Source organism: Oncorhynchus kisutch, linkage group LG13 (assembly GCF_002021735.2).
Source record: "Oncorhynchus kisutch isolate 150728-3 linkage group LG13, Okis_V2, whole genome shotgun sequence".
Taxonomy (NCBI): domain Eukaryota; kingdom Metazoa; phylum Chordata; class Actinopteri; order Salmoniformes; family Salmonidae; genus Oncorhynchus; species Oncorhynchus kisutch.
The window spans coordinates 59,071,058-59,085,902 of NC_034186.2; the positions used below are offsets into that span (position 1 = coordinate 59,071,058).

General features: G+C 40.8%; 1 long non-coding RNA gene across 1 annotated transcript; it reads left to right on the forward strand.

The window, feature by feature from the left end:
- The first annotated feature begins 988 nt into the window (after nt 1-988).
- Nucleotides 989-10,264, forward strand: LOC109901515 (uncharacterized). The gene is made up of 3 exons (XR_002256745.2): nt 989-1,421; nt 9,589-9,789; nt 9,945-10,264. It is a non-coding gene; the product is annotated as an uncharacterized LOC109901515 (long non-coding RNA).
- Nucleotides 10,265-14,845: the final 4,581 nt, after the last annotated feature.

Sequence of the window (14,845 nt, forward strand, 5' to 3'; positions counted from 1 at the left end):
TATTATTCGACCATGCTGGTCATTTATGAACATTTTAACATCTTGGCCATGTTCTGTTATAATCTCCACCCGGCACAGCCAGAAGAGGACTGGCCACCCCACATAGCCTGGTTCCTCTCTAGGTTTCTTCCTAGGTTTTGGCCTTTCTAGGGAGTTTTTCCTAGCCACCGTGCTTCTACACCTGCATTGCTTGCTGTTTGGGGTTTTAGGCTGGGTTTCTGTACAGCACTTTGAGATATCAGCTGATGTACGAAGGGCTATATAAATAAATTAGATTTGATTTGATTTGATTCTCACCCCCTTCCATAGATTTACATAGTAATTATGACAACTTCTGGATTATGTCCTCAAACCTATCAGAGCTTTTACAGCATGAACTGACATGTTGTCCACTTAATCAAAGGATCAGAGAGTGAATCTAGTACTGAAAGCATAAGCTACAGCTAGCTAGCACTGCAGTGCAAAAAAAATGTGCTGAGTAGTTGACTCAAAGAAAGAAATTACATTAATTGAACAGTTTTGAACAAATTAATTTCTTCCAAAATTAAGGAGAAGTAAGAGAGAGAGTGAGCGAGAGAGAGAGTGAGCTAACTATATTTTGTAGTATATCACTTTCACTTACAGAGCTAGTGTAGAATGCAGCTAGTTAGTTTAGCCTACTCAGACAGAAAGTGATCCTATGTTATCTATGGCTATCCAATATTGGAACTCTTCCAAGTCAAGGTAAGCTTTTGTTTTTATAAATGTATTGCCGCTGGGGTAACTGCTAAACTGCTCGCTGCTGACTGTACACTGTACTGCATGATTGTAGCTGGTTTACTAACCCAATTTAAATTCAATGTGTCTAGTGTAGGCCTGAATCACTTTATTGAATATATATATTGTTCCCTGGACGGCAGATAGATGGCAGTATAGCTCAGCTGTTGAACAGAAAGGCCGAAATAGAACATTTACCAAAATAGAATGCAACTGCTCAGCTACAGCGAGCTAACGTTCCAAGAGATGGACAGACAAATATTTTTTTGTACTGCATGATGGGACTAGCTCACTTTGTCTTATTTGCCAGAAGGCAGTCAATTGTTTTAAACGAGCAAATTTAGAGCAACATTTCCAGTCACACCATGCCCACTTTGACTAAACATATCTGCCACATAGCAACTTCAGAAACAACAAAATAGCGCAACGCAAAGGACAGCTCATAGGACAACAACAAATGATGGACAGATCTAGCACTGTTGCAGAGAAAACGAGAGGCCTTTTGGATTACCCTTCGACATATGAGACTGTTTGGATACTCGCGAAGGCCATCACAAATGCGGAGATTGTCAAATAATGTTTTTTTGACGAAATATTGTATGCTGATTTCACAAACAGCTATTTTAAAGCAAATTAACGCATAGAAGACATTGGAGAGGACACCGGTAAGCAACTGATTACTGACATATACGTGGCGCCGTGTTTTACTATTGCGCTTGACAAAAGCACTGATGTAAGTGACATTGCCCAATTTTATGTTTGGGTCCGCTTCCCTCAAAACGAGTCGTTCAGATAGGAACGTTTATGTTTACTGCCCCTTCAGGGACAAACATGAGGAGAGTATTTTCTGAAAGTCCTTGTTAAATTTTTAGCTGATAATTATATTGACTGGCATCTGTGTGCACTGACGGCGCCCCAAACATGCGAGGGAAGAAGAAGGGACTCATAGGCCGGTTGAGAAAGAGAGAGGATTCATAGGCCTGATAAGAAAGAGACAGGATATTCTCGAATTTGTTACATTTCATTGTATCATTAATCAGGAAGCACTTGTGACTAAACTCAAAGACTGTAACTTACAGAATGTGATGCAGCAAGTCATGCGCGTGGTGAACATTATTATTGCGAAGCACTGAATCAAGGTCAATTCCGCGAGTTGCTGGAGGAATACCAGACAGAATACTGCGATTTAATATTTCACAATGAGGTGAGGTGGCTGTCTTGTGGCAGAGTTTGGAAAGATTTCTCTCCTCCCTCAAATCCTTGAATTTGTTGCAAGCAAGGGGAGAGAGGAGCCAGAGCTGGATGATCCACAGTGGATATTAAAGCTGGCTTTTTTAACTGACGTGACCTGCCACCCGAACACGGTGAATCTCCAGCTCCAAGGGAAAGCTAAAACTCCAGGCAAAATGCTGCGTGTGGTCACAGCATTTCAAAATAAAATCACCACACTGTTCATACCTGATAGACAGTTTGTTCATTTCCCAAAACTCAGTCACCACATCCAACCCAGACATACTGCAACATTTTAGCTATGATGCATTTGTTTATTTAAAAAAAAAAAAAATATTTCACCTTTATTTAACCAGGTAGGCTAGTTGAGAACAAGTTCTCATTTGCAACTGCGACCTGGCCAAGATAAAGCATAGCAGTGTGAGCATACAACAAAGAGTTACACATGGAGTAAACAATTAACAAGTCAATAACACAGTAGAAAACAAAGGGTGTTGGAAGAGTGTTGGAAGAGTTTAAGTTGGAGTTTGAGTCAAGATTCAAGGATATGGAGTACAATGAGATTTTCAACTTCATTGAGAACCCCTTTCATGTGCCAGTGTAATCTCTGACCGTGCTGGATTAGAAAGTGAGATTGTGAAGCTGCAGGCAAATGACACATTGCAAGGTGAACTAAGATCAGGTGTTACCTATTTCTGGAGCCTTGTGTCAGACACAGAGTATCCACTTCTGAAGCAGTGTGTGCAAAAGGTGACATCCTTTTTTGTCAGCACGTATTCATGTGAAGCAGCATTTTCAACAATGTACATTGTGAAACAAAAACAGAGAAACAGACTGACCAATGCACACCTGGATTGCCTCACTGGGATAGCAACAACAGTCTTTACATTTAGAATGTTTTCAGTCAAGGAGAAGAAGGGGACATTTTTGCTCATCCAACTACTGAGGTAACCCTTAAATGGGTCTTATACATGTGAGGTAGCCTATTTGATGTGTGTATGTACAGTTGATGTCGGATGTTTACATACACCTTAGCCAAATACATTTAAACTAAGTTTTTCACAATTCCTGACATTTAATCCAAGTAAAAATTCCCTGTTTTAGGTCACTTAGGATCACCACTTTATTTTAAGAATGTGAAATGTCAGAGAGAATAGTAGAGAGAATGATTTATTTCAGCTTTTATTTCTTTCATCACATTCCCAGTGGGTCAGAAGTTTACATACACTCAATTAGTATTTGGTAGCATTGCCTTTAAATGGTTTAACTTGGGTCAAACGTTTCATTGGGCCAATTCTGTTGGAGAAAAAAAATCTTAAACGGAAGCAAACTGAACAAAACAGGGATAAACATACCTGAATTTGTCCGGTAGAAACTCTCGTTTGCAACTGTTGGACTAATGATTATACCCTAGATCAGCTAAATGGAGGCAACTCAACTTGTCACTCAACTTGATTACAAAGAATGATCTCTCCATGTGCACCTACATTATAAACTGTCATTCATAGGCTAGGTTGTAGCAACCTTGTGATGGGTACAAGGGAAGTTGTATCCTCAACCTATCGATTTTTACATTGAGCTGGGTGAATGGAATATGAATGACAGTCGTCCAATATGCTGTAATAGAAGCAAGGCCATGTTCGTTCAGATTTTTATGGTTTGAATTCAAGCAAATTCTTTCCATGCCAAAATAGACCAATACAACACACACTGTCATACAGGGTAGAGCTTCTCCTGTATGGACTGTGAAATACTTCATGATGACACACTGATGGATGGACTGTGCATTCATTCCCCATGTGATCCAAACTTATTCAATCAAATCATTCACGGCAGCCCTCCCATGCAACGCCTCCATGTTCCTCCCTCATTGAATTCCGATATTCATTCTAATGAAGGCCTTTTGGATTACCCTTCACAGCCATTAGATCAACATAACAATAGCCTTCGTGCTGTGGAAGGTCCTGACAGCAACCCACGGGCAAGCGTGTGAATAGAGTTGGCTGCAGCACAAGCACTTCCTGAGTCTCCCCCTGAAAGGGCTCAAGGTCAGCTCTGCACTGTGCTAAGGGCCTTTGTGATGGAAATTGCAGTGTATAAGTTTAAACCCAGAACAAGTGGGAACTTCGTCTTCCATGTTCCTCAGGTCCAATCTCCTCCCCGAAACCAATCTAGGCTTGTCTTCAGATTGGCTGGCTCTTGAGTTTGTGGCTGGTGCGTTGAGCAGTTGAGTGGAGTGGAGTGGCATTAGATTAAACAAATTCAACACAGATGTTGTGCTGCTTGAGAGAAACACATTCAATTAGGTCCATCTGGGCGAATGTGTCAGTGGATTGGATGGGGTGTAAGTAGTATTTAACGACTAAAACTGTTGAGCAAAATGTAGGCTAGGCCTATTTGGAAGTAGAATCAAAATTTGATATATTGAATTGTAGTTTGTTATAGGCTACAGGTCCACTGACAACACAAACACTAAATTAAATAAAAACGACATAACATCTTTATAGAGAGTTATTAAAGCGACAACATATTCAACATAGCATTAGCTACAGCATATTCAATACCTTCTGCAGCCAAGCATAAGTAAGTATTGTGTCATCAATTGTCCAAGATTTGACCTGAGAGCTGCTCAATTAGCACTATGCATATGGGTGTATTATAAAGGCTTTATGTTGATGGTGCACACGTCAGTTGTTATCCAACATTTATATGTTGAATCTATATGAAGGCCCTATCCCATGGCAGACACAGTGATCAGATCCTGGCTGACATAAAAGGCATTGAAATGGCTCAGCATCCTGAGATTCAGGGTGTATTAATCCTTTGCTGGTGTTGAACACTGGCTATGACACCTGCCACTTGGGCCTAATCAACTCTCCTCTCTTGCACTTTCTCACTGTCTTTTGTACTGTTCTCCTCATGCCTGTCTCTCCCCATGTTATTCTGTGGTCTGATGCCACACTGACATCCGTGACATTTCTGTCATTTTAATGTCATGGTGATGTGGTGAGGACAAGGGGAGAGGAGGCCAGGGGGCTGTCTGTCTGTCTGTCTGCTACTCCTCCATCCAAGAGACTGGCAGCAATTCAGGCTGAGAGACACTGATTGGACAGGGGCAACACTGGGACAGGAAGCCAGGGACATGCCAAGGTCACTCAAGCACACATCATCTTCTTCTCTCAGAGGGTGACAATCAATAGGAGCTTCGAGGGGTTTCTATTATCAAAGGACCTGTAAGCAGAGAGACCAAGGTGTTTTGGTGTTTTGTTTATTGATTATAATCAGGGGTTGAATTTTGACACTTTTCACCAGAAATCTATTCTATGGCATCTGTTTTGTCCATCCAAAGGCAATGAAATGTAGTCTTATTATCTTATTATGGGTACCCAGACCAAGAGTAAAGTGTTTTGAGAGTCTCCTTTAACTCTTATAGAAGGGAATGACATGACTATTATCCACATGTTGATTGATCAATTCTCCTATAGCATTACAATGCCAACATTGGTCTTACAGATTCAGCACTTTTGTTCACATCAGGCACCACTATAACCCTATTTGAACTAATCCTGATCCTGATTAAGTCAGTGTAGATAGATTCTCGTCCTTGTTCAGGAGATTGACTGAAGCCGGTGGTTTAGTCCTATACCTGACCAGTAAGCCTGCAGACATCACAGCCTTCTCATTTCAGAGTTGGCTGCTCCTGTTGTGAGAGCCACAAAGAATTCCTTTAAAAAAAACTTACACCAAGCACACCTACCTATCACACCCAAGCCCACTGAATCCAAGAAGAGCCTCTCCGAGACAGACTTGAAACTTTTCCAATAATCACATAAGGCCTTGGACTGTGTAGAAATCATCCAAGTGTGCAAGAGTGCTCTTTTGTGGTTATCTTGTCCTATTTCAGGGCGAATTGTGTGAAACCGATTCTCTTCTCAGCCACAAAATGGAGCTGGACACCTGCCAGGTTTGTTCCTTTTGCACTCAGCTCTCAAGACTGATTGCCTCTGTTCAGAAGAAGAAAAACAATCGACAAACATTTTCAGGGGTTTATACTTGTGTATCTGACCCAATACATATTTTTGGTTGCTTTTCTATTATCTAAGCATCAATCCAACCATGGGAATGCCATAAAACACTTCTTATCTCTAATGAGGTTTAGCACAACAAAAATGTGCATCATTCAAGGCATCCATACTTTGAACTGTCCAATAATCTTGATGTTAGATATCCACAATAATTATTGAATGTTAAATGAGCAGCTAAATCTATGTATGGACATTTCCATCTAAAAGGACCCATGAGCACCAACATGTGAAGTACATAGTATATCAAATTGGGTGTCAAATGAAAGGTAAGAGTATATTTTGGGGAAATGAAAGCATACAGTGCCTTCGGAAAGTACTCAGACCCCTTGACCTTTTTCACATTTTGTTACATTACAGCCTTATTCTAAAATTGATTTATTTCTTATCCTCAGCAATCTACACACAATACCCATGAAAACAGTGTTTTAGAAATGATTGCAAATGTATTAAAAATTTAAAACACAAATACCTTATTTACATAAGTATTCAGACCCGAAATTGAGCTCAGGTGCATCCTGTATCCATTGATCATCCTTGAGATGTTTCTACAACTTGATTGGAGTCCACCTGTGGTAAATTTGATTGATTGGACATGATTTGGAAAGGCATATAACATCTATATAAGGTCCCACAGTTGACAGTGCATCTCAGAGCAAAAACCAAGCCATGAGGTTGTAGGAATTGTCCGTAGAGCTCTGAGACAGGATTGTGTCGAAGGCACAAATCTGGGGAAAGGTACCAAAACATTTCTGCAGAGTTGAAGGTCCCCAAGAACACAGTGGTCTCCATCATTCTTAAATGGAAGAAGTTTGGAACCACCACCAAGACTCTTCTTAGAGCAATCAGGGGAGACGGTAGTGCACTGGGCCTATACTAGTCCTGTATTAGCGGACCAATGTAGCCGTCTGAAGCGCGGGCAAAACGTTATTTTATGCGCCCACATCAGCAGCTGGCAGCATATAATGCACAACTTGGCAGTGGTCACATATCAATCACTAACTATTCAAACACAACCAACAGTGTTTTGTTTTGGAATGACAACTCCACACAAATTACTAATACAATCACAGCTGATTGGTGCAGTGTATGTTGGTCAGAATCCAAAGAGTTCAAGTTCTCATTGGCAATGACACGGTTTCGGTTCCTCCAAAGAAAGGAGAGAGAAATGTTGAAATAGAACACCTGTTCCACAATCTTTTAAGTGATAACAGGGTATCAAATGTAAACATGCATCAATATGGATTTGCTACGGAACGTAAATATTACTGTATGTATTGATAATGGGAATCAGTTCTCAATAAATGGTCCAAACTCACGATAGGACAGTAACTCTATTCCTTGAGAAGCAGAGTATTGGTTTTCCCATTGCGGCCTATAAAATAGGGACCTTGTGGCAGTCGTAAGGGTGGAAATGTTGCAGGAGGCAGGCAGGATCAGGCACAGTAGTTATGCTTTCATTTGTTGAAAATGATGGTCCATAGATGCAATTGGCAATATGATTTTTTTTATAACATGTATTTATAAACTTCTTAATTTGACATAGATATTGGAAAATAAAATGCAGAGAGCAGGCATACCTGTCTATACCATAAGACTCAGGTTGGGGTATACCAGGTTCATGTCAGCCACAATTACCAAGATGAATCTGCCAAAGAGAACCCCAAACAGGGATTTACATTCCACTAGCCTTTCCCTGGGACATACCACAAATAATCAAAAAATGTCACAACAACTACCTTATACCTTAGAATATGTGTACAAATACAAATACCTAGGTGTCTGGTTAGACTGTAAACTCTCCTTCCAGACTCACATTAAGCATCTCCAATCCAAATTCAATCCAATCCAATCCATCTCCAATCCAATTAAATTGAGAATCGGCTTCCTATATCGCAACAAAGCATCCTTCACTCATGCTGCCATAGTAAAACTGACTATCCTACCGATCCTTGATTTCGGCGATGTCATTTACAAAATAGCCTCCAACACTCTACTCAGCAAATTGGATGCAGTCTATCACAGTGCCATCCGTTTTGTAACCAAAGCCCCATATACTACCCACCACTGTGACCTGTATGCTCTCGTTGGCTGGCCCTCGCTTCATATCCGTCGCCAAACCCACTGGCTCCAGGTCATCTATAAGTCGTTACTAGGTAAAAATCTGCCTTATCTCAGCTCACTGGTCACCATAGCAGCACCCAACCACAGCACACGCTCCAGCAGGTATATTTCACTGATCACCCCCAAAGCCAATTCCTCCTTCGGCCGCCTTTCCTTCAAGTTCTCTGCTGCCAATGACTGGAACAAACAAAAATCACTGAAGCTGGAGACTCATATCTCCCTCACTAGTTTTAAGCACCAGCTGTCAGAGCATCTCACAGATCACTGCATCTGTACATAGACAATCGGTAAATAGCCCATCTATCTACCTACCTCATCCCCATACTGGTATTTATTTATTTATTATGCTCCTTTGCACCCCAGTATCCCTACCTGCACATTCATTTTCTGCCGATCTACCATTCCAGTGTTTAACTGCTATATTATAATTACTTCGCCACCATGGTCTATTTATTTCCTTAACTTACCTCATTTGCACTCACTGTATATAGACCTTTTGTTTTCTTTTGTATTATTGACTGTATGTTTTGTTTATTCCATGTGTAACTCTGTATTGTTGTATGTGTCGAATTGCTATGCTTTATCTTGGCCAGGTCACAGTTGTAAATGAGAACTTGTTCTCAACTAGCCTACCTGGTTAAATAAAGGTGAAATAAATAAACAATTAAATTATAGAAAATAAAAAACTTGTGTTGGTCTATGGGCATAATGCTACTTTCTGTGGGTCCAGAGTAATGATTTATTTTGCATTCGCTGTGCATTATGAGACGATTTTGCACACAGAGTTTAATTTAAATCAGGACTAGGCTAATTCTACTTAAATAAATCCAGATTTTAAAAATGGCTTCATTAGACTATGCTTAACTTTAGATTAATTAGCTCCAGATGAGGGCGTCCCAGACTACGATAATTAAGGACTAACCAGTTAATCTTTGTGAAGCCTGATTAGATGAAGGATGTGCACTTGGTGCTGACCTGAGGATGCTTCAAAAACCAGAGATGGGACACTAATACATAAGCATTGTGTGGAATTGGAGCAAGTCACCTAAACAAAACAGTGAATGGAGGTAAAAAGAAAACATTCAAAGAATTTCAATGACTTCGACGAAAAATTTGCCTCAAGAGGTTATCTAGAACAAACAGCATGATTCATCAACAGAAAACAAAAAAAAGAAATGCCTGGCCTACCATTTGTAATGAATTAAACTCAAATGAAAAAAAGTTTCTCAAAAGGACGCTACAACAACTTCAGGTAAAATACTGTATTTATTGTTGGCCCGCTTCTTGTGTAACACAACATAGTGGGGCCTAAATGTATTTCTGTGACAGAAATGTAACACAAACAATACCATACATAATTACTAACATCATTTCTATATGGTCTTGTCCTTCTAAGGTCCTGTGGAAAAATATAAAAATCTACTTAAAGAAGACATGCTGTTGCTCTTAGGGAGCGTTTCAAGACTGGTAAGACCAGCGACCGATGAGGTGAGCTACTTGCTGACCGGAATCATTAATAGCCAACAACCCGTGGAAGGTATCCCCGATGATGACCATTTGGACAGTTAAGATGGGGGACCGTTCCAATCCTCATTTGGTAGGACACATTCATTCAGCATGTGCCATCCCTGGACTGCAGGGAATATGTCATGTTGTCAGTCATCTCTTGCACTCCCATAATAAAAATGATGCAATGAACTCAACTCTTAAAATGTTCTCTAATGCAGCAATGTCATCATTTTCTCGAGGCAGATCACCGTAACTTGGAGGGGACTTGTCTTACGGGATGGTCAGCTCGCTACATCTGCAGCAGCCAGGAGGGAAGATTGTGTCACTAATCCGGTGCCGGAGGACAAAGACAAAGAGGCTGTGCATGCATGAGAAACTGCCCATGGAATTTCATAAGCTCAAACTAATGTATTTAAAAGAGCACGATAGGAAGATACAAACCCTTCATGTTGAGTCGGCTATGAAGGAGGAGGAGAGAAACAGGAAGCAGCAACAGTACCAATGTTATTCTTGATTCAGCACCAGTTCGGGGTCCCGACATTTCCATTTGTGAATTAAATACCTTTTTGTTACCAATACATGGGTGTTGCTATCTTTGGTGTGAGAAGTGCTGCATAGCAAAATCGTCTCTGCAGGCTTGTCCATTTCTGTTATTGTCTGCCTCAACTATTGGAACATCTGGGTCATCCTCATCTTCAATGCGAGAATCTGGGCAGCCATGTTTGAGGTAATTGTGAAACACTGCTGTTGCAATTATGACAATGCAGCGTCTTTGTTGAAAGCGCAAACATGCGCTCCGCTACGTCTCTGGTGTACATATGAGCTTGAATGTACTGTTCTTGCTCAGGTCCTTTTGTGTGAAGATAGTTGGTTTGTGCATACCCACTGTCACCAAGTATGATTCAACATTGTCCTCCTTCAAGCTGAGCATACAAAGAGGATCCTTGAGTCATTAGATGCACCTTTTCAACGGGCAATGTCGGAGAACTGAAAATTGCATTGGAAGTGCACACACTTTGTACATTTATTGAGAACCAGTTTTTAAGATTCCTGTACTCCTCAGCATCTGCTGTCGAGGGACACTTGATGGGAATGTGACATCCATCTATACCTTGTAGTTGGCTTGGGCAGCAGCATCAGGGAACTTGATGTTATTGTCTTTTAGTTCACATATAGCGTTGCAGACTTTGGAGTATTCTGCATAGAGTCCCCGAAGAGATTCAGATGAAAGCCTTGGCACAAGCAAAAAAATGTCAGCTGCATTTTCTTTGTACATACAGAAATGGTCACGGAAATGGATTTAATCCAAATCATTCTGTGGGTTGCTCCTGTCTATAACTGTCATTCTGTCTGGCCTTGGTGGTGCTCTTTGATCATCGTTGAAATAGTCCAGCTAATCCATTTTCCTCCATTGCCAAGGTCAACCTGGGGACCAACATCCATTTAATCTGAAGTTAAATCTGCCTCTGGCAAGGTTTCATTTAAGCCTTCACTTAAACTGAACGAAAATATAAACGCAACATGCAACCATTTCTAAGATTTTACTGAGTTACAGTTCATATAAGGAAATCAGTCAACTTAAATGAATTTGTTAAGCCATAATCTATGGATTTCATATGATTGGGAATACAGATAATCATCTGTTGGTCACAGATACCTTTAAAAAAAAGGGGGCATGGGTCCCCTTGAGCCTGAGATTAACATGCAATACTCTGGCAACAGCTCTGGTGGACATTCCTGTAGTCAGCATGCCAATTGCACGCTCCCTCAACTTGAGACATCCGTGGCATTATGTTGTGTGACAAAGCTGCACATTTTAGAGTGGCCCTTTATTGTCAACTTCTTGATATGCCGCACCAGTCAGGTGGATGGATTATCTTGGCAAAGAAGAAATGCTCACTAAAAGGGTTGTAAACTAATTTGTGCACAATATTTGAGAGAAATAAGCTTTGTATTTTTATTTCAGCTCATGAAACATGTGACCAACATTTTATATGTTGCGTTTATATTTTTGTTCAGTGTAGATCTAGATTAACTCTAATCGTCCTTCTCAAAACCAGACTTTTTAAGTCAAGACTAGGGCAAATCTGAAACTATTTTAAACCATGTCTGAGAAATGCAATTTCAGTTAGTCCAGTTTAAAAGTGCAATTTAGACTAGGATTAGGCTCAATTTGTGTCCGCAAACCCGCCCCTTAGAGTCCTTAGAAGTTTCAAGTGACTAAAGTGAGTGTTGCCAATGAAGTGATATGGATTGTGCAGTCTTCTTTCTTTGTAGTCCTGTCAGTTATTGCACCATATGTATATAATACATATGTCAGTGGCAATGTCTAGCAGGTTCAATTAAAACATTATATATTACCTCATACTGTACCTTAAAATACACCTTACTATTTAACCCCCCCCCCCCCCTCAACATGAGAGAAGATCCAACGAGGGCTGTATTCATGTCAGTTGTGTGTCCCTAAGCTTGTCTCCCCAGGTACCCCAGTGTCCCACAGGGATATGTCTCACGTTAGGAGAACCCAATGGAGAAACACTCAGCAGGTAGGACAACTGTAAGCTGTTCTCAATGTGTGATGCTGAAATGCATTGTCACAAAGTTATTTGCTATAAGAGTAGAAATACTCTTCATAGCAGGGTTTCCCAAACCAAGGGGTGCACATGTTGGTTATTGCCCGTACACTACACAGCTGATTCAAATGATCAAAGCTTGATGATTAGTTGACCATTTGAATCGTTGTAGTGCCAGGGCAAAAATCAAAACGTGCACCTCTTGGAGTCCTGAGGGCCGAGTTTAGGAAACCCTGCTTTATAGGGACATAATTGATAGTTCACTGGAAACATCATTACACGAGGTAGGAGAGGATGGTTTATGCAGTTCCATGTGTGACCTGCAGATGACAGCAACAGCATGCTCGTAACATAACCGTAGGCCAGTTAGCCAAGTAAAACTCCACGATGTACTTCACGTCAACAGAGTTCAGAGGCGACTAGCGTGGGGGAACTGGAGCTCCAGCGTCACATAAAAAGTTGTTGTTTTTAAATCAAAAAGCAGCAACCACAGAATAGCCCGCAATTAAAAGGAACAATGTCGGAGCTCTAGTCAGCCCACACTAGTCGCCGCTCAACTCCGTGGATGTGAAGTACATTGTGGAGTTGAGTTTTACTTGGCTATAGGCCAGTATACTGCTAGTCATTGGTTCATAATATGAAACATGCTCTGAAATACCATACCCTCAGAGAGCAAAAACACTGATAATGTATCAACAAGGGCATTTTCTCCAATTTAATCAAAGTTTTCTTATTCTCTCCTGAAATTCTCCTGAATTTGTTTAGCCTTTTTGTGGTTAATTAAAAAGAAACTCAGAAGACATCCCTTACCTGCACTGCAGTCTACGATAACACGTTTTATTTGATTCATGTTCCCTCACTAGCAAAAGGAAGGTTTCACACATACCTACTCATTCTCAGTGCAATATGTCCCCTTACTTTTAAACAGTGATATGAGGTCTTTTTTCTTGAGGAGCAGTCCGTCTCCAAAAAGGAAGCTATCAGCAGATCTGCACTCAAGTGAAAAATGGATTAGATTTTTTTTTTTCTTCATTTAGTTCAGAGTGGGGACATTTATTTCACAGTCCTGTACAATTCCAATAATGTCTCAGTGTGGTTTGAACTGCTGAGCGGGCCAATTCAGAATTGACTGGAGCGTTTTTTTTCCTTCAGTTTTTACCTCACTCCCAAAACTTTTTAACACGTCCACTAAGAGAAGGAAATGGCTTTGCTGACTCTTCACTTCAGTATTTAAAACGGTGACATAGTGTTTTCTTTTATTTATACACAAAGCAGACATTTTCATGACAAGTTTATATGGACTTAAAAACTACTCTCACATTGAACTGCTGGACGTCATCATGCTGCGTGTGAGGGAGTCAGTGTGTTAATTAGTTAGTTAAGACACAGGAAAGTACTGTAGCATGACAGCAACACAACAAATTAGGGACAGATGAGGTGAGTGTTTTGGGGGCTGCACTTTTTGCATTGAACCTTTTCACACAAACTTTTTGTACTCATCACACACGCTGCTGCTACTGTTTCTTTTCTGTCACTTTATTACTAGCTATATGTACATATCTACCTCAATGACCTTGTACCCCTGCACAACTAGTACAACAAGTTGTCGTTACTCATTGTGTATCTCTTTTTACTTTTCTATTATTTCTCGATTTTCTTTCAATCTACATTGTTGGGAATGCCCCGTAATCATTTCACTGTTAGTCCACACCGGTTGTTGACGAAGCACGTGACGAATAAAATGTGATTTTGATTCATTGTTCCTGCCAGACAGGGTAGTACAAGAGGAGGCGCCTGCACAGACACTATACTTAGAGATGTACTCTACGCTATCCAAGGGGGTTGGATCACTTTAATAAACAATGGGCTGACATACAGCTGTTCAAACTATAGCAGAGAGCTTTGCAGGACGTCCAATTAAATGCCAGTCACAGTCCTGGAATAGCAAGGGGCCAAATACATCACTCATTTTGGCTGGATTTTATTGGTCTGTCTTGGAAGTCGAGGGCTTCTCATAAAGTCACTTAATATGACTTCAAAGTACTCCACATGGCAGTGCACGAGTCTGAGAAAGGATTCGCAGAGCATTACCTCAAGGCTAATAGCTAGAGAATCTCACAATGGATGTCTGCTGCAAAATGCTAATCATAGTCAACAAAGTGATGTCGTTGGCAAGAGATTTAGCCTCGTACACCCCAGTGCCAATCGCTGTTAGCATGTGTTATGGTAGCTGCATCTACAACCTCCATAAAGGACATGCTACACATGGGGGACGTCAAGGGGGTTCTGTGTTTTGGGAAGGGAGGTGAAATGAAGTGGGAGAGACGTGAGTGAAGTCTATTATGTAGAGGACAGGATCAGCTGGTGGAGAGAGATGTTTGTTTTGTTCCCAGGCACGATGAGGAAATGGCCTGGAGTTGCCCGCTGGCTCGGCTCTGTCACTACTCCTGATTACCAGGGGAAAGAAACCATGGGGGTCACAGAGGATATCGCAATGGTGCTTATCACCAAATAGCTGTAATAATGTCATTGTTGTCAGTTCTAATAAACTGCATTTCTTTGTAGTGCTCT